Raw genomic sequence first — 17,291 nt, forward strand, 5'->3', positions numbered from 1 at the left:
TTATAAAATACCCTGAAAATATGTTACATCGACATACTTGTAACATATTTTGATAGAAATATAACGCCACCGCATGCTACCGTCGATTTTATTAATATGGCGCGATAAAAGCTTCTAACCAGCCACTAAATCCCTACTAATATTATAAATGCGAAAGTTACTCTGTATGTCTGTCTGTCACTTCTTCACGCTTACACCGCTAAACCCGTTTTAGATTGAACATGGTATATTTGAGGCCCGGGGAAGGATATACAATATTACAATCATCATCATCACACAAGGCAATGGCAGTTACATATCAAATATAAGGTAAATTACATAGATACCTACGTTTTTCCCGTGCGTGCACTACTGACAGTATTTGCCTACTTATATTAGTTATATTTAACCATTTATAGCAGACGGCATGCTATGACATCATATTGGTTCTATTTTTTACAATCTTTAAGATCTTTCTAGATGATTTTAAAGACTCCAAGCGAAAACTAAACTAGCTAACTAGCGTGTTTTTTAAAGATTCCAAATATTATTTATTATTAGTACTAACTCTAGTAGGCATGGCAGTAAACTCCATAAATCTTCGGGTGCGTGGTTGCAAAAGGCTAGAGAAAGTGCAGTGAAATGCACCCGGTCCGGTCGGGAACAGGCTCCTAGCTAACGTCTGGTCACGATATGTCTATTTCTACTTGAAACGCTTTCCTAACATGGATAATTATTTGCGTGCTGCCCAAGGATATATAATTTGATAAGAAGTTATTCCATTAACATGAAAATCGAAATTAATTGCGCTGTAGCTTGTGCTTGACAATATGTATAATTATATTATACGTACTTGTGGGAAGTAAAAATCAAGGTAATGAAGCTGATGCAAATCAATAGTGTATACAATGGGCATCCGTGTGTTGTTTGACATATATTAACGCCTCCTATATCCTCCTATTTATTTACTTAATCATGTAACCGGAATAAAAAACTATTTAATTACAGTAAAAAAGTATTTGTTTTCCAAAGTAATTATATATAAGTAATTTGAATTTATAATTAGAAAGGATTTTTTTAACCCGGTCTTGATTTTATTTTAATGTTAATTAGGATAACTGCTCTAAGGTTATACCTGTACCCCTAGTGTAAATAAATTCGATTTCGAAACGTGACGTACGCGTTTGCGTTTAGTCTCATTTTGTATGTGATTTAGAAAGAGCGCGCCAAGCGGGACGTTTTGGAAACTCAAAATCCTATACAAAATGACACTTAACGCAAACGCGTTCGTCACGTTATGATGTCGATAAAACTTACACTAGGGGTACTGATCACAGCTATGTTTTACACTATTATTATACAGGTAACGCATTCCCCGTTTGCATCTTATATCTAAATACTAAGAACTTAATATACATAACTTAAGACAGATCAGTCATTAGTGATTGGCTACTTGACAGTTTTAATGAGTGTGATAATGTGATGTGACGTCACATTATATAAGTCTATCCTAAATGTATGAGAGATCAAGGAAATTGCCCTTTTGACCCTGAAATATTACGTTTATGTGTATAGTTGTCATACAATTTATTTGTCAATAAAATGCAAGGAATCAAATGGTACTATTTTTTTTTCTATATTTGAATGAAAAAAATTTTTTTTTTTTTTAGACTGGAGCCTTGTATTTTTTTATAATCTCAATAACATTTTTTAAATTCCACTTGTTTATACTGGATGACTCATTTTCTATCCATTTAACTAAATTTTGTTATAATATTCAACATGTGTCAAGTACCCAATTATACTCGTAATAGGATGGTGCAGAAACCGTTCTATGTGTTTGATATGAAAAATGAACAAGCAAGGCCGATATAGTTGTATATACAAGTATCTAAACAAGTATGATGTGAATGTTCACTTTCATAATTCGTCAACAACTGAAATTTAACATAGAAATTAAGCTCTCTAACTAACCTAACCTAACCTAGACTAGTATTTATAAAAATGAAGGATTAAAATGGAAACAACTAACGGAAGAAGAGAGATCAGATTAGCCACTTTGACGGAGAGGAAATCGCGGGCAAATAACCTGAAGCGAATAATTATGTATATAAGTAATTTATATGTAAATTTGGATTGACTACAATAGTAATTCTATTTTATTACAACAATTTGTCTGCTTTGCTGGAGCTTGACTGATAAAGAATGTTCTACAGCATTAATTACATAAAATATTTTATTTCATATTTAAAGAATAATATCAGTTTCATAACTACTTCCTGACCTATTCCGCTAAAATATTTCCTTCCTACATAACGTCAACCTGGGAGAATGGGGATGGCTGGGGTGAATAAGGACAAAACTTAAAATGTGACAGGTGATTTACCTGACAAATTATTAAAAAATACCATAATACATAATTTATACAATTTCTGTGGCCAGTTATTAAAAATAGGCAGTTCAATCATCGGTATCTATGGGAAACTGAATCAACATCATTCCTAAACACAAACATTGACCGTTAAGGGATTACGGGAGGTGAAAACTATCGGCCCGATTCGAACTTTAAAATACGTCAAACATTTGCTAAAAATACGATATAGATTGCATATGTCAGTGTCAAAAGTGACGTTTTTGTTTGACAAAGTTTACTTTTGATACTGACTTGATTAGGAAATTATTGACGTATCATAAATTCCGAATCGGGTTGTATCTCATAAAAATGTAATACATAATACGCTGAAAAAATTGAGTTGGTTTTAATAGGTTTTAATAGTCGTGAACAAATAACCTAAGTTCACGACTTAGAAGTCTTAGAACAGAATCACCTGACCTTAGACCTATTTATTTTGGCATATAAACTCTACAATTTGTTATTTCTTATCATGTTAATAATCATGAGATTGATAATTTAATGTTTTATTAAAGTTTCTTTCCATTACATTTTATTCTAGAAAGTTTCTAGACTACTATTTTTAAATACAATTTTAGTGTTTGATAATCTTATTGTGAAATTCTTATTATCAAGTTTGACATCTCTATAATAATTCAATGTTTTTTATAATAACAATGATAATAACATCAATAAATTGCTCTGCTATTTAAATTAAGATGATATTTATAAAACTAGACCTACTTGTTGCTAGACCTACTCGAATGAAGAATATTTTGACTTTTATTAAATTCAACAAATAAAATTTTAGATTGTACGCAAGCGGATTACCAATACCTTTGCAGGTACCTGTCTGTGCATAAAATGAATCACAGCACTATCGTATTAGGACCAACCTCGAAATCAATGATTCAGTACACCTGTAGCTAAGGATACTGGACGGATTTTTTAAAACAACATATCGGTTGATTCCTCTTACCCTTCACAACTTGTTTAGACTTGTTTTAGTACAGAAAATTTAAACCAACCGCCTTGAGGGGACTCCGAATATTAAATCATATTTTTTTCTTCCAGCGCCTAAACTATTATTTAAGGGGATTTCAATAAAATAGATATCAGTAGATCCATAATTAGTATACGAGTGCTTTGCAATAGAAAGTACTAAAATTAACGGAGGAAAAAGTTTTAAAGCTAAATAATGTGATTGCAAAAACAGATTTTAGGTCTTAAATGTGGTTCAAAAAATAGTGATAGTAATCTCACACCTAAAATTTCTGGGATCCCTGTTTGCGTGTCATAAAATTTGACCTCCCCGAGACCACGGGGTTCAGACGGCATATGAAAAAAAGTATGCTACTTATTTGTTTTTTCTTTTTTTCTCTGTTGCTATGAATTTAATATGAATATTGTGTAGGGCGAAAAACGGGTCTTTCATTTACATATATATATATATACCAAATTTCATGACTGTTCCCGAGATTTTGAGGTTGGTCTTAATCCGATTGTGCCATCATAGGTATTTACATATTTACTTCTTGCGTGCCATCATAGGTATTTACATGATTACTTTATTCTTGCGTATACCTACCTATTCAAATATACTTGAACCAGACGGAATGATTATTGATTTTGAATTATATTGGATTCAATTGGTTATCGGCAATTGCAAACACTGATGTCACTGAACGCTTCTTGCTATTTTTAAGAACAGTTTGGATCCTATTCCTATACGATTGAACGTCAATTCTCCCGAAGCAACAACCTGCGAGAAAAAATAGTTATTTTTACAACAAGAGAGCAAAGTTTGATATTTCATCAAGTGCTTATTTTGAGGCCCGTGCAAGCGAAAGGTCCTATAATAGATGATCTAATTTAGAATCTTAAGCGTAGTGAGGGACTCGAAAGCGGACGCGGTGTAAATAATTTTGATCTCGTGTAGTACACAAGACTTTTCAACTCTGAGCATACTTGGAAGGTAAAAATACAATCTGTAAAAATGTAATCCTCCTTCATCACTATTTCACTCATGTTTTCTTATGGTATTCCAATAATTAAGTTTAATTACCGCAATAAAACAATAAGCCAAAACGAAAGAAATTTCAATAAAATAATACGGAAATAACGAACATCAATTGACAGTTCAATCGACGACTTTTTTGTCAACTATAGTAAATATCGTTAAAAGTAGATTTATTTATTTTGCGTAATAATGTTTGTTTTTTTTTAAGTTCATTTTTTTGATTGAACAATAGAATACGTAATATATGGTGTTTTTATCAAATTTTAAACTTTTTTCATTTATTGACTTATTTCGGGGGTCTTTTATAAACCGTCAATATACCGTTGAATTACGTTTTAACTTTCTTTTTTGTCTCTTTCTTTCTGCTAATGGGAAAGGGACAGACAATAGAATCCAAAAATTTCGAACTTGTATTAGGCTCCGCACGTTGAAATGAAATTCGAATATAAAGGTTACTTGAATGACATTTTGTCTCACTCAGTGAGCAAAATGCGATTTTGCGCACTGTTTTTAAACAGCAAACTACCCTTTACCACTTGCTGAGTTGAAAAATAGTAGTAGTAATAGTAGTTTAATGGTTAAATTACCTATGTTAAGAAGAAGTAACTCCGTACGTATGTCACAGCGATTTTACTCGTAAACTATAATCTATATATTTTAGTGACATTTAGGAAAAAGCTTTTTTTTAAGAACTGCTACCACAGAATAAGTAATAAGTAGTAAGTAGTACAAAAAAGAAACTTCCAACTAAACCGAAGTTTCACAGCGATTCAGGGACGAATCATGTTGTCCCTTTCTGATGTCTAACTATCCCTTTCGACTATTTAGGGTTGTCAAAATTCAAGTCATTATCTTATCTGTGGTTGTGCACGCAAAGGGACGTCAAGTTGTGCCAACCCCAATAATTGCACCAATGCTGACCAGAACGGAGCCGGAATGCCCGAAAGGGTCAGTTTTGCCCTACTACCGCTTACCAATTAAAATTTTAAACTGTTTTAGTAGGGGCATGCATGCAATGCATAACTAATAATAATAATATTACATTATTATTACATTCAATCTAAAATAATACAATAATACTAACTCTTCTTCCAGCCCTTATCCCCCGTTCTCTTTATCTATCGTCACCTCAGCACTCACTCCTTTCTTTCTCATATCCTCTTTCACACAATCCATCCATCGTTTTTGGGTCTACCATCCGCCCTCCGTCCATCAACATTCATCCCTAATATTCTTTTGGCTATATGGCATTCATCCCTCCTCATTACATGCCCATACCACGCTAACCTGCTACTCCTTACCTATCTTCTCCGCTACCGGTGCTACTTTCACACTTCCCCTTATATACTCATTCTTAACCCGATTCTTTCTCGTCCCTCCACACATCCATCTCAACATTTTCATTTCCGCTGCGTGCACTCTTCTTTCATCCGTCACTTTCTTCACCCAGCATTCTGATCCATACATAACAACAGTACCCCTAGTGTAAATTTTATCGACATCATAACGTGACGAACGCGTTTGCGTTAAGTCTCATTTTGTATAGGATTTTGAGTTTCCAAAACGTCCCGCTTGGCGCGCTCTTTCTAAATCACATACAAAATAAGACTATACGCAAACGCGTACGTCACGTTTCGAAATCGAATTTATTTACACTAGGGGTACCGGTCTCACAATAATACTAATAACTAAAAAACCGGCCAAGAGCATGTCGGGCCACGCTCAGTGTAGGGTTCCGTAGTTACTCTTCCGTCACATTAAGCTAAACTGGAGCTTAAAGTATACTAAATTGTTAACCAAGGGATGAAACGGTACCTTTCACCCGAGTTAAACAAATAGGCAAATTTGCATAATCAGTACCTAATTAAAGTAAGTCTTTTTACTATGAAGGGAAAACTTTTTGCGATAACTCAAAAACAGCTAAACTGATCATGTCCGCTATAGTTTTCATTTAATGTCTTTCTTAAGCTCTACTTCCACGATTTTTTCCATATTTTTTGGACCTATGGTTCAAAAGTTAGAGGGGGGGGGACACATTTTTTTATTCTTTCGGAGCGATTATCTCCGAATATATTCACTTTATCAAAAAATGTTTCTTGAAAACCCATATTAGTTTTGAAAGACCTTTCCAACGATACCCCACACTCTAGGGTTGAAGCGAAAAAAATAATTCACCCCCACTTTACGTGTAGGGGAGGTACCCTAAAAAAAATTAAATTTTTAGATTTTATTGTACGACTTTGTCGGGTTTATTGATTTATATATCCATGCCAAATTTCAGCTTTCTAGCACTAACGACCACGGAGCAAAGCCTCGGACAGACAGACAGACAGACAGACAGACAGACAGACAGACAGACAGACAGACAGACAGACGGACATGGCGAAACTATAAGGGTTCCGTTTTATGCCATTTGGCTACGGAACCCTAAAAAGTGAAAGGTTTCTAAAAAAGTTTCTTGGCCATAAATACTTTTGAAAATAATCATTTCAAAAATCTTATAAATTGTCCCTCCCCCTCCCTAACTTTTGTATTGGGCGTACAAATTTTTTAAAAATATAGCAATATAGACGTACAGCTTTGCTTGTATGGATTTTTCACATCGCATGAAGATACGGAAACCTATCCATTATGCGTGGCCGGTTTTTCAAGACTACTTATGCGACACGCCCGTGCAGTCTGGAGCCAACATTTTACGAACCAGGACCCCAGACGGGAAGAATGCAAAACCGGTTACGGTCGCCTGCACTCCAACAAACAAAAATTGAGAACCGATGCAGATGTAGACGAGCCCGTCGCTTTATGTTTATTTTTACAAACGCACTCGAGAAATGTGCTCAATGTGTTGTCTCTCTGTCGCACTTGTAAATTCATACGTAAGTGTGACAGGAAGGCAATACGTCGAACGTGGTTTGGGGTAGGCCCTCAGGTTTCCAGAGTGCCTAGCCAAGATGCCAATACTCTCTCTATTACTCTTCTATGTTAGAGACAGGCGTTTCGTTCGCTACGGTGCGTAAGCGATTGGCTACGCACGCAAGACACCCTCGTATCCAAAGATTCGCTTACCCCCCTCGTTGCACAATGTACTATTTATTAATTAAAAAAAGAACCAAATACATGACAAGTGACTGTCGATGAAAACTTAGAAATTACTTTGGTCTCATCCAGATCCCATTTTCGTAAGTAATTTATTTTTGACCAGCCTCTGCTTGAGACTGTCTGTATTGAAGTATTTGAACTGTTGAGATCTCTCCGCTGTTAGTAATAAACACCAAATACCTAAACACTCCCATTTTAATCTGTAACTAACAAATTTCATGTGATTGAATAACAAGCGCGGCTGGCAAGAATCGCTGGTGGCCTAGTGGTCAGAGCGTACGACTACTTGCAATCCGGAGGTCGCGGGTTCAAACCCCGGCTCGTATCAATGAGTTTTTCGGAACTTATATATGTACAAAATATAATTTGATATTTACCAGTCGCTTTTCGCTGAAGGAGAACATCGTGAGGAAACCGGACTAATCCTAATAATGCCTAGTTTCTCCTCTGAGTTGGAAGGTCAGATAGCAATCGCTTTCGTAAAAACTAGGGCCTATGCCAGTTCTTGGGATTAATTCCCATAAGCCGTGGCAAATTACATTTCATGGCTGTATGGAATACGCAGGTTTAATATTCCATAATAAATTATGTAAGGGCCTTAAGTAGGTTCGTGTTCTTCTCTCACTCTCACTGGTTGTAAGCGCGAGCGAGATGGACGTGCGTGCTCGGGACCGCGGATATCATGTTTTTGAATGTTGTTTTGTTTTTGTATTCCCTCAAACATGATATTGCCGATTGTTAGAAGCAATTTTCATATTTTTAGGTTTCTTGCAAAATTTGTTATAAAATTTTAAAGTGAATTTTAGACATAAATATGTTCGTGATTTTTGTCTATCGAATCGTTGAAGTCGCTCGAGAAAGGTCAAGATTGCTAATTACATTTTTGACAGCCGTATTGTGATCTAAAAAAGCGGCCAAGTGCGAGTCAGACTCACCCATATTCGCCCGTTAAAAATTAAAAAAAAAACTACTTACTAGATCTCGTTCAAACCAATTTTCGGTGGAAGTTTGCATGGTAATAATGTACATCATGTATTCTTTTGAGTTTTATCATTCTCTTATTTTAGAATCTCAATATCATTTTTGAAGACCTATCATAGATACCCCACACGTATGGGTTTGATGAAAAAAAGATTCTTTGAGTTTCAGTTCTAAACCCCAAAATTTATTGTTTTTTTTTTCTATTTTTGTGTGAAAATCTTAATGCGGTTAACAGAATATAACTACTTACCAAGTTTCAACAGTAAAGTTCTTATAGTTTCGGAAAAAAGTGGCTGTGACATACGGACGGACAGACAGACAGACATGACTAATCCATAAGGGTTCCGTTTTTTGCCATTTGGCTACGGAACCCTAAAAAGCACTACGACTTTTCAAAAACTCTGCTCCCTGAACCTACTGCACCTTAACAAACAAAATGCAGTGACGTATCTGCATAAAGTGACAGCGGTCTAGAGACTGAATACTGTGATGCATGCGTTCGCAATTGAATCTGCGCGAGTGTCATCAAGGCCGACGGTGCATGAAGCGCTCGAGTTACAGCAGCATATAGATATAGTACATACACGGTGCCCGGAACATTGTGAGAGATTTTAACAGTATACTGGTCATATTTAAAGACTAAAATGTCGTATGAACATTTTTGGTATTCGCCTAATTTAAAGCCACTTACAAAAAAAAACATCTATTTATTGTTACTTAGTGCAAAACGCCTTTTTGATTGCGATGTTGCCACAATGGGACCTAGTCCAAATTTCTTATTGATAAATGTCAAAAACTGACAAGTTTTATAAATAGCGCTTGCAGTTTATGTACAAATACATACAAAAAATTAGCATTTTTTTTTTGTTATGTGATATAGACCTAAACTCATATAACATTCTTTCCTTCTTTTGGCCTCAGAAATGCGTGGTTAAAATCTCTCGGATTCCTCGTGGGCACCTTGTATGTACCTCGGCAATAACCAAATTAAAGTTATCTTAGGTAACAGAACTTGGCTTGACAATTATTTTTAAGTGATTTGAATAAAATACTGTCAATACCCCTTATAGTTCATAGTTGAGAATACCGGGAGTAAATAAGTATCAAATAAATCCGTTCATTCGTCTGGAAGCTATATACAAGCACGAAAGTGAAACATAAAACACTTCTTAATTTCAGTTGACGAGGAAATTCAACGCGGTTTATCTTTGCGCGAATAATAAAACCAACCAAACAGGCCAATTCGAAAGTGCACTGACATCAGAATGATCTCAATGATGTCATTAAATGTCATGCGCCTCGCTTCCGCCAATACATGTACGGATAAGTACGAAAGGAATGCACGATAACTGAATGACATCATTCTGATCAGTGTTCGTTCGAATTGGCCTGAAAATCTTGTTGTTTATTTTTTTGGATACTTTAATACAATGACCAATGATCCTGGCCGGTGAGTGGTCCGACCGGTCATCGCGGTTTAGGCTGCGCGAGCGCCGGTGACCTTGGGGCCAAATGCCGGAACATGCGTTGTTTTGCGCGTCGGCTACAGGTAACAATTAGGAGTACATATCAAAATAATGTGTTTGTCCAAACAAAATGAACAAAATGATATTGCTACTTTACCTACCTACTTTAACTTCCTGTTTCATATATTAATATATGTCATTGCATAGCGTACGCAGGTATATATGCTACTTTTAGTACCATTGTAAGGATAAATTACTATGATGGTTTTTTTTTCGGTTTTTCCTTTTTTTTGGACCACAGTACTAACGCTCGAAGCACTGACAATTAGATTGAATTCAAATTTGTATTAGTTGTTGCCGAAAGCAGTCCATTGATTCAGTCGGTTGGCTCAAGCTTGCGTTCAGCAGAACATCTCTTTTTTTACCATAATACACATAAAATACTAATAGCACATAAATGTATTATACAGGTACCATGTCTGCATGTATAATAGCAACATTGTTTCATTTGAAAAATACATATCACGTCGAACCAGATGTAAGCATTAAGTATCAAAATTAAACCCATTGTTATAAAGAGTTAGTCAGCGATCCATTATCACGTATCTAACGAGTACAATGCCTACTACATTACACTTGCACAACGCAACTGACACTGCCCTATTTTCTGCTGTGTTATCTGTAGGTATCAATTACTATTCCATATGTATATCGTCTTAGTTGTCTGCAAGCGTGGTTAAGTTTCCCACTACTATTTAAGTTGCTTCAATAATCATTCAAGTAAAGGTGCACTTTCCTTTTAGATTTCCATAAGTAAATCATTGTTTATTTAATAAATTGATGTGTAATTGATAACTCTTAACAGATGTAGAATAAAAATATTTATAAACAAGATATAACTAAGTAGGTAAGTTAGATAAACATGATTAGGCGTAAACACGCATTAAATCAAAACAAACTTAATTACGTAAATAATCCGTTTGATAAAATGTCCGTTTATAGCCTACTCCAATAAAACGCAACACTTAGTGCTTATGTAATTCTATGAACCCTAGGCCCATGTTTGAAGGCTATAACCTTCTCCGGCAGTTATAGCATTAACAAGTACTTATTTATTCACTCTAGGCCTAACAAGTTTAGCTGTTGGGTCGAGGATTTTAGTATCCTGTTGGCACTTATATATAACGATAAAAGTCCTGATTAAGTATTCAAATTTCGTTAGATCAACTCATCGAAACTTTTATAAGGTCAGGAGGCTTCCGAGAAAGTTAAATAGGGCAAAACCAAAGAAGCATTTAAGTTTTAGTATTTGGAGTTTTGGAGTATAATTTTAATAATAGGTATAGTAAAATATAATAATTAATAATTTAAACATTACAATTTAAAAATAATATTGAAAATTACTCACCACCACCATCACCTCTCTCACATCTACATATTTGATAAATCGATATTAGCCGGCTTATTAAGACTATTGTCGAGGGTAAGTATTGCTCGAATTGAGAAGGTAGTTAAATGTACAGTCATTAGGAACAAATGATTACTTACTAGTATAGTCAAGTTAACAAAAAGTATGGAAGTAAGTCGTGTAGTCGTGCTTTTTTTGGATTCGTTAGATGGCGCAACTAGATTATTTCCCCCGAGTTGCACCGTTTCTATTATGTACGGAAGACCGTTAAATTTTAGGTATAAACTATAAAGTGCCGTAATTTTGGAGTAAATTAAAAGCTATTGGGTTCAAGCTAAGTAGTGTATAGAGAACACCTTGGTGCATAGTACATCTTAATTAAAAAGATGTGCAATGTATGATACCCTAAAAAAAATTTTTTTTTCGATTGCGGCTCGAGGATAAGTCAGTCGGTTGGTGCAATCTCAAGTTAAGCTTTTTAAAGCATTATAAACATTCAGTTAACTTTGCACGCCTGGGCAAATTATGGAACATGTATTTTTAATTATTTTGTACATTGTGCTTCGGGGGAAATTAAGAGAGACGTGAAAATTTTAAAAACGGTACTTATCTAAAGACACTACATTTGCACTAAATAAAAAATAGATTTTTTTTACCGGAAGTTTCTCAAAAAGTAAATAGAATTAATCGCAACGAACTGCAAGCGAAGGTGGTTGCCGCACACGGCGCGGGGCGCGCGGGGCGGGGAGATAGCGCATCGCGCAGCTAGGGTTTGCAATATCCGACAATTTTTCGGATCGGATACATAGAAATAGGATATCAAGAACGACTGTCAAACTTCAAAAGTGCGACCAAAAATGAAATGCAAGTTTGTGCGTAAATTGTCTATGTGAGATCAAAAATAGTGATGTCATGTTACAACATATTAATAATCTATCGGTGTTTGACCGCTTTATCGACTACTTATTCAAATGTGTTTGATTGTATAAAAAAATGATATACGAGTAGGTATGAAGGCGCTTCCCTTAGGGTCATATAGGGCCCAAAAGGTGCCTTTGATAAAACCAGCACCATATTTTAGTATGTTGTTAAGCATGTTATTTTGACAAAAAAAAACCATCGGGAGACAGTTTCTAACGTGGTTAAGTCACCAGTTATGACGTCATCAAAATGGCCGGTGCCGTGTTCAGAATATTGCGTATACCACAGAAAGTATATCACATGTAAGCTTGTGTGGGGTGTCATAAAAAGCAAAATTAAATGCGCTACAATATTGTTTATACATTTGACCTTGTAAGTACCATAGTTTGCGAGAAATTTTAAGTTTTATTTAAATTTTCCCGAAAAAAAAATCCGTTTTTTGTTTTCATCAACTTTACTAGTAACTTTACAGGAAAACATTGTATCAAGATATGAATGCTACATTAGTAAGCTATTAAATTCCATTAAAATTTTGAAAATCGGTTTATAAACAAGTAAATTACACTATTTTTGTTCCATACCGGATGACACCACCAAGAGTCGGATGGCTGTTTCAATACAATTTGCAAGGCAAATGATGTTTAAGTAAAGGTAACTTGCTGAACGATATTTATAGTAAAGTAATATTTTCGATAAAAGTATTATTATCAAAATTAAGAATACTGAGATCGTTTTGTTGTAATTTACTCCGGATCTAGCTAATTAAAGTTACACACTAATTAAACAATTTTTTTTTTTACGTGTTATTTTATCCCAGAGCATGCACCTTCGCATGCGCAAAGCATAGTGTATTTAAATCCGTGTTTTACTCACCCACACCCTGTACAGCGTTATTTGCACTTGCAAGACAATAGCTCCTTGCAGCTGAGACTAGCATCAGGAAGGGTTTTCTACAAAGAGGTGTACGCTGATCCATCATTTTTCTTTCGCCAAGCCTAGTTGCAAGAATCTAGCATTTGTGGGTCGCTATTCAGGTAAATTGGTCCCAATGTGGGTCTGTTAAGCCCTTTTTATATGCTGTAAGAGAGCATCCTGTTGACGGAATATACTCGATCGCTCTGTTTTTAGGGTTCCGTAGCCAAATGGCAAAAAACGGAACCCTTATAGATTCGTCATGTCCGTCTGTCTGTCCGATTATTTCCTAAACAAGATCCTCCTCGCAGTATTTACATTACCTATTTGTGTCACTACTGGGTGTCACTACTATATGTAGGGTTTGCAATTAGAATATTGTGATATTCTAATTATTCGAATATCCACCAAAATAAATATCCGAATAAACGGATTTAGATAACACAGAAAGAACGTTTTTAACTATGTTTTAATACAATGATATTATCTCAACCAATTTTAAATGATTACATGATTATTATAATAGCTAACATAACGTTATATCTAAAACCGTACTTAATAAGGAGGGTTTATATCTGGATTAGCTGGTGCATAATTGGAAATACATCCAATGCCTCACCTCGTGTTCATTCGTCATGAAATACTAACTATGAAAGCAATACTTACTTACTTCACTGGATCAAAATTATTAATAATATTATTGATGCTCCGTTTTTACTACATTCACTTTCCTTCAGAGTCCCTCGACGTTGTGAACGTGCTTGCAGGAAAAAACCCCTCTTTTACATCCCCCGTAGTCGGACTGCTTACGCAAGAAATAGTTTTGTTAGAAGGGCGTGCAGGTTGTACAACGAAAAATTTCTAAGCCTTGATATTTTCTGTGAGAAACTTAATAGATTTAAAACACTATCTATGCAGTGTAATAATTCATAACCCAAATGTTTAGATTGGCGCTATAAAGAAATAATCTCAGTATTAGATGTTACTGCTTTTTATAATTTCTTTATTAATAGATAATAAATCCTTGAGATTTCAGTTTGTAAACAATACCATAAGGTTGTTATAATGCTCTTATGTTTTTATTCTCATAATTTTTCTTTTCTTTTGTTTGTTTTTTGTTTTTGCGCGCACAAATAGCTCTGTTTTACTATGTAGAAACTACTTAATAAGCATTATGTTAAAATATTTTCATTAAGGAAACTGTAAGTCTAGTTTTAAGAAAAGTTCCTGTGCTATATATAACTATAAAAGACTGTTTGTTTCTTAAATAAATAAATTAAATTAAATCAGTGACCCAAAAAGAATCTTGGCCTTTGACACAAGTACAACGTCACTCTGCTCTATTCTGCACCACTCCACGCTAGTTGGATACTCCGAGGGCGTTTTAGGGCTACATCGCTCCTATCTTCTCACAGCCCGATTCTCTCCCGTCCACTCCAAGTGACCAAGTCTGCGAAGTCGTGCGGGTATAATCTCGTTAATTATATTGGGTGCCGCAACTAGCTACTCTAGCTCCCTATTTTTCCTACGCTTTCATCTTCTCTATCTTCATCTCTGATAGGTCCCAGAATATTCCGCCAGAATTTCATCTTCTTAACTAAGAACTTGTTCTTTTTTTTCTGATTCAGAGTCCAAGTGTCTTACCGATGCCATTCATCAAAATCTAATTATTGTCTTATAGACTTGAAACATGGATCTACTGATCAGCTTGGATACTAGAACTCGGTGAAGCGCTGCATCTTAGGGCATTTTGGATTCGAACATCTATCTCCTCTTCCCGATTACTTTAGGTAGGTCTTTTCTTTTCGATCTGCGGTGGCAGCATGGTTCTATTTTTATCACTTGTCACTATGCCCTTCATGACAAATGATAAAGAGCCGACCATCTTAGCCCTATTCATTTGGAGATATTCTAGTGGTTGATTATCAGACCAATTTTCTCTCCTTCCTACTCTACTATCCTAGCCTTGGCCTCCAGGTCGCTTTTGTTTTGAGCCTATAGCCCCAAGTCATCAGGATATCCAATGATCTAATGTTTGCATTAAGCAACATTCGCATTCATTGTATAAAGTTACTGCGTGACATGATGTACTTATCAAAATTGATGTGCTGTTAGTATTTGAATTGCTTAAATATATGAAAATACTATATTTAAATGACAAAATTATTCATAAATTTCATTAGAAAATTGTTTCGGTTATAGGTCAATAACCATATTTAACGGATCCGTAATATCCGGATCTTATGACCCGCTAGATCCGGATCTTATAGTTGACGGATATCCGGATATTTCGGATATCCGGATCTCAAACCCTACGCGCAGCGATTGTTCCGAGACAGTTTGTTTGACACTTTTGACGGGCAACGAGCACAAATCTTGCTTCTGGCATTAAAACGGAACTATTGTTTTAAACAATCATTGAGTGAACTAAGTAGTCTAACGTTTTCGTAAGTCTATGGAAAAATGCGATTTTTCGAATTTAACAAACATTGAGCGTACCTGTATTTAATTTGTTGACTGTCTGTCTGCATACTCAGAAACCTTTTACGAGAGGTATGGGCATTGTGAATGTCATCTCGCTCTGTGTGGTAGGGCACAGCACAGCGGATGTCATTCCAGATCTAGAGCAGAGCCCAACTGGGGAAGTACCTCCACCTTACAGAAAATCGCAGCCAAATAACACTAGACCCTACTCATAGTGTTGTGTTCCTGCCGGTGAGTAAGGTTGCCAGAGCTCAACGAGGGGCGGGAGGGGGTTAGGGTCGGCAACGCGCATGTAACTCCTCTGGAGTTGCAGGCGTACATAGGCTACGGATACTGCTTACCATCAGGCGGGCCGTATGCTTGTTTGCCACCGACGTAGTATAAAAGAAAAAAAAATCATACTATTTTTGCAGTAGGTACATGCCACTACTCGTGCCTCAAGAGCCGTGCTTCGTCGGTGCATCTACGCGCGTTCCTTCTCTTGCCACTAATCACGCGCTTGTCGCTTCTGTGTATTTATTGCTCTACGTTTTTGGTACTTGATTACAAAACTGCATGTTCCGTATAAAAATGCCAATTTTTTATGGGGTGCGAATGTAAATAAAATCAAATGAATATGATTGCATCAATTTACAGTAGTATTAAAATTTCCCCCGAAGTACAACGACAGTAAAACATGAAAAACTACTTTCCGGGTGTCGCACCCTGGTGCGAATTTGACATTGGATTTAGATATTTTTTCTAATTATTTACTCAATTTGCACCGAGTACATTACTTTCCCCAGACCCGCAATGGCCAAAATAGATTTTTTTGTATGTTGTTTTTTTTTTTACCTGTTCCGTAGCTTAAATTAACATAAATAACACGTGCGAATTTAGATATAAGTGTTGTAAAACGTACGCCAAATTGCACCGAGTACACCTTTTTTCTCTTCTTAGTTACAACCATTACATTATTTTCAGCCGATTTCACCCCTTTCCGGGGGGGTGAATTTAGTAACGATTGTATAAAGTTCGATTTTTAGCCCATACAAAACAATCCGTAGTGATTTTATTAGTCCTTAGAATTAGTTCCTGACTTTAGTGAAATTTGAGTTAATTTGACCGTACTATACCTGTTAACAGCTATGTCTAGTTTAATATGATCAATGAGAACATAACGAACTATAATAATTATTAACAAAGGGAGTAGGACTCAGGATTTATTCAATATTAATATAAGAAATTAAGCCAATATCTAATCTTGCATATGCTTGGTGGCTACTTAATGTGTATTTATTACGATTAGTAATGATTATTAAGTAAATAAATATAGCGGTCTCACCTTGTCAAATTCAAATTGAAAATTCACAAACGATGCGCGCACGCAGTTGTAAGCCGCGGACTAGACTGTGCAAACCGTTCCAATGCTGGGACTTAAAAGACATTTACTCATAACTGAAGCGATATCTACGCGTTCTCAATAAACAATGTTCAACACTGCGCCCAGCATACACATCGAAAACATCGAAACAAAGACAGCGATGGATTACAAAATTCTGTTGCACGTCAGAATAAGTCCTGATGATGTACACAACTATTCCCTGTTGTTGCAAATTTCTGGAGCAAACATAAGCGACGTTGTGTAAG

General features: G+C 35.6%; 1 protein-coding gene across 1 annotated transcript in view; it reads right to left on the reverse strand.

Annotated features, from left to right (window-relative positions):
• The window catches only part of LOC133518031 (alpha-tocopherol transfer protein-like), a 40,618-nt gene extending 23,537 nt beyond the window's left edge, over positions 1-17,081 (reverse strand). Inside the window, exon 1 of the mRNA XM_061851579.1 lies at positions 16,987-17,081. The gene's annotated coding sequence lies outside the window, so the exon portion shown is untranslated. The remainder of the gene's footprint in view (positions 1-16,986) is intronic.
• Between the last annotated feature and the right edge of the window lie 210 nt (positions 17,082-17,291).

Source organism: Cydia pomonella, chromosome 5, assembly GCF_033807575.1.
Source record: "Cydia pomonella isolate Wapato2018A chromosome 5, ilCydPomo1, whole genome shotgun sequence".
In the NCBI taxonomy this organism is placed as follows: domain Eukaryota; kingdom Metazoa; phylum Arthropoda; class Insecta; order Lepidoptera; family Tortricidae; genus Cydia; species Cydia pomonella.